The 4,445-nt window shown below is 40.9% G+C and overlaps 1 pseudogene; it reads right to left on the reverse strand.

The window, feature by feature from the left end:
• Positions 1-984: 984 nt before the first annotated feature.
• LOC102828341 lies at positions 985-1,451 on the reverse strand (annotated as a pseudogene).
• Positions 1,452-4,445: the final 2,994 nt, after the last annotated feature.

Here is a 4,445-nt window from a genome sequence, read left to right on the forward strand (position 1 = left end):
TAGAAATATCTAGAATTTTTAAATTGTGCAAATGTGCTGGTTGGTGTCTTCAAGTTGTTGACTGAAAACTTTGGCTTAGTTTTGAAAGGCTTGTGTCATTTTTCTCTGTAGAAACATTTTTATTTTATTTTGGTTTTCAGATTTCATTTTTTTTCATCGGCTCCAAGAAGGACATCCTAAACACTACATGAAACACAACAGATGATTTTTTCTTCCAGTATTAAAAAAAAAAAAGACATTCACAAACATTTTTAAACTCTTCTAAGATAATCAGATATAATGGTGATCTAAATGTAGAGTCAAAAAACACCTCTAAGTAATCATATTTTTGATGCAGATTTCTTATAGGCACATTCGGAAATTGTTTTCTAACCATGATAAAGAAACATTGTGTACAAAATTTTAAAAAAGGTCCCTCGATACTCAATTAAAAAACAAAAAACAAAAACAAAAAAGAAAATCAACTTGGCCTAAGTTTTTTGCCAGGATAATCCCGAGTGTCCAAACTAAAAAAACTGGTGAAAGGAAAAATACCCAGACTCTACAAACATCACAGAATTTGTCTTTAAATGGGAAAAAAAGTTTAAAAAAGCATACGGAATTTACTAAAAGGTCTTTAACAGGCCCTGGGAGCTTAATTAAAAAATAGAAGTTGATGTACTAAAGCAAAGATGTTTCTGTGCAGCTCCGAAAATCTTTTATAAATACAGCCATCTGGAAGGCCGATCCTGGATCAGAAGAAGTTTTATTCCTTGTCTATCTACATTATATAAGGAGCTCTGGTACCGTAGTGGTTACGAATCGGGCTGCTAACCTTAAGGTCAGCGGTTCGAAACTACCAGCCGCTCTGCGGGAGAAAGATGAGGCTTTCTACTCCCGTAAGGATTTACACCCTTGGAAACCCGTACAGGGTCGCTATGGGTCGGACCCGACTCGACGGCACTTAACAACAACAACATCTACATTATATGTGCATGCCTCATTTCAGTTGTAATTGTCTCTGTAATTTCCTCCAGAATAGCGGACATAACCACCCTGGCTTCTGCCACTATAGTAGCTGGACCGTCCATATCCATATCCGTATCCTCTAGGCCGACTGTCATACCTGCTGCTCCCTTAGCCCTGGTCCCCACCTCCTCTAGACTAGCTGCGACCACGACCATGAACACCAAAGGCACCCCTCGGGGTCCCAGGGCTGATTTGCCTGCATGAGTCACACAGATCTGGCGACCATCCAGGGACTCTCTATTCATGGCTCGCATGGCATCTGAAGCATGCTCTGGATTGGTAAAGGTGATAAAGCCAAAACCCCGGGATCACTGAGTTTCTCGGGCCTTCACCACCACCACCTCAGAAATCCGTCCGAAGCTGCTGAAATGGTCTTCCAACGCCTGCTCATCGGTGTTGAAATTGAGACCTCCCACAAAAAGTTTACCTTCATCAGAGGACATGGCAGTGAATTTGGATCCTGGGAATTTAAAAATTGAACAGCCTTCGTAACAGCTAATGCTGAAAAGCAGAGAGAATGAGCTCTGTAGAAACATTTTGTACCTTTGTAGAACAGATTTCAAACGCTTTTCATAGAAAACGTCGTTTCTTCAGACTCGGTGAATTTGTTTTCGGAACTCGTTATTTATAGTGTTGTGAGAAGTCCATGCCACTTTTGCTACAGGACACCTTAGAAGTCTAGTTAGGTATCTGGAGTTTGCAATAATAAGACTTACATCTCAATATTTTTCTAGTTATGGATAGATTGAATTGGTGCCTCATAGGACTGACTGACTATGATGCCAAATCAGCACATTGAAAAGGGAAAAATTGTCAACCATTGAAATGAAAGTTCTACATGAGCTCCATACGATACGCACTGGACTGCAAATCACAAGGTCTGAGGTTCGAGTCTACCAGCCACTCTGCAGGAGGAGGGATGAGGCTTTCTGCTCCCATGAGATTTAAAGCGTCGGGAAACCAATACCGGGTCTCTAGGAATTGGAACCGACTTCATGGCACTTCACAACAAAATGGTATAACCAGCTAGAATGATTTAAATTTTTTTTTAAAAACTCTCAGGCATATATCATAATTTACACCACCGAAGGGCACATTCTGCTACTCCGCCTCCTGGCTGCCAGCTCTTAGCCCCTCTCTTCTCATGAATCTGGAATCCTCAGCTGCTCCCTCTCTCCATGTCCCCATCTCTGCCTCCATCTCTTGTGTTGCTACTTCTTTGAATAAGGTCTCACATTCCACTTGTGCTCTTCTCCCTTGATGGTCCTAGGGTCCTTTGTTTCTGGACTATAAGATTAACTTCTCCCCCGTTTTTGTTACAAATTTTCTACCTTTATAATTGTGACAGTAGCGATTAGTCATGATAACTATTACTCACTATTGAATCATAAGAATCTTATCCCCATCTGTTTTCACCAGACCTGTCTAGACAAGATGAAAACTATTCAGTGGGGACTCTTTCTTCCCCCACACACTCTTAAACTAAACTCCCTCTTGAAACCTTGTAAGCCAGTCACTTCATGCCTCCATTGCCCCTCAATTTAGCAGCCAACAACTAAGTTGCCTGTCCCTATCTACCCTGTGTACAGAGGGAATAGCATTGATATTTGATGTGAAGACTCCTTCCCTCTCTGTTGGTATTTAGAGTTACTACCTCCATGAGTATAGGTCAAGTTCATCAAATTGTAGCAATTTACCCTTGTTTCCTTTATCAGAAAAAAAAAAAAAAAATCTTCCTCTAGTCTAGTGCATAAGGTTGCTATGGGTTGGTACTGACTCAATGGCACCTAACAACAACAGTTGAGTTCTGATTATCAAGCTATCGAGGCTAGATCAAATGGGTACTGTCTGTAAGTTTGGATGTTCTTGTGCATCTCCCCTCCCTTCATATCAGCTGGATGCTTCACTCTCAGCTCTAGCCCTCTGTGGCTATGTCCTTGTCCATGGGCTCAGTTGTTCCCAGGTCTCAGCACACTTTGGACCAAGCAGCCCTTCCTCTTCTGTCTCTCATCTCTAGGTCAATGGGAGTCAATAGACCATGTTTGAACTAAGCCCATTTCTTCATTGCTGCCTTTCCCCTTCTTTCACTCACCAGTAGACCAATGTGGTCATCAGCAAGCTTACATGCTTGCTCATGTGTTCCCTTTGAGTTTTTAGTCTTAGAGGGGACTTTGTCCTGAAGGAACTTGATTGCTTGTCTTGATGGCTTCCCGGTGAACAACTTGCTTATTCTTGTAGTAGCCAGTCATAGTGCCATTTTTGTTGTGGGTTTTTCCTGATGATCTTTCTTTGAAGCTGTATCTTCTGTTGCTCTAGCTGTTCCAGGCTGGTCTGCTTGTCCTTGCTAGTGGAAGTGTCCCACTACTACTCAACATTGTTGTAAAGACTATAACCATCACAATAAAAAAATCCGTATTGTTTTCAACGTCAGGAGTTAAGTACACGTTGTTGTTAAGTGCCATGGAATCAGTTCAACAGTATAATTTGCATTTGAGACTATGTAGGCCAAACCCTAGTTTATTAGTTTCTGCCCACACCCTAATTCCCATCCCCAACCCTGACTCCTCACCCTGGAACTAAGATAGGTTTTGTGTCCGTTTATATAGGTGTGGGCTGTCAGATTGCTGAAGAGAAGTGTGGATCAAGAGGCCCCTGACTGGTACAGTGGGGGTTCTTTAAGTTGTGAGCACTGAGGGGTCTTAGCTGGGCTGCTGAGATGTACAAAGAATGCTACACAGTGAATTCTGACCCTGTAGCCTTTTCTATTGTAACTGAATCTTCAGATTCATAACCATCAAACTGACATATGATAGTCCAAGGAGAAAACAACCTTGGAAATGGTCTATTGAAAGTAATTTACTTCCTAATCTATAACGTTCCCAAATGGTCTACATTTGAGCGAAGCAGTGGAAGTATAATACCTGTATTCTGAAAATTCAGAGACCTAGGGAAAGGTATTTTAATTTTATCATTTCCCTCTCAATATATATATACAAAAAGAGCAGATGGCATGGGATCTATCTATCTATCTATCTATCTATCTATCTATCTATCTATCTATCTATCTATCTATCTTTATTTAACCTGTTTTGAATCCATTTCCTCATATAATGCCTCCTAGTTAGTATTAGAATTTCAGAATGCACAGATGGAAATTAGTTAATGGAAATTACCCCAACTGGATTTATTTTGCACTGCGTTTCACTGAGTACAGAAATCATTAAAAAGGTCCTAATTTTTTCCTCAGGGACCATCACAAAACACAGCCCCCCAAAGAGGGGTGGGTGGTTGGGGAAAACAATCTGCAAATGTTTCCTTGAAAGATGCCCTTTCCTGCCTAGTTATAAAGTGAAATCGATACTGACCTCTAGATTTGTTGACCTGTTCGTGAGATGGAAACTGAAATGTGAAAAAAAATGAAGGTTTTCCCGGTGATA

This window comes from Chrysochloris asiatica, unplaced genomic scaffold (genome assembly GCF_000296735.1).
Source record: "Chrysochloris asiatica unplaced genomic scaffold, ChrAsi1.0 scaffold00010, whole genome shotgun sequence".
Lineage (NCBI taxonomy): Eukaryota > Metazoa > Chordata > Mammalia > Afrosoricida > Chrysochloridae > Chrysochloris > Chrysochloris asiatica.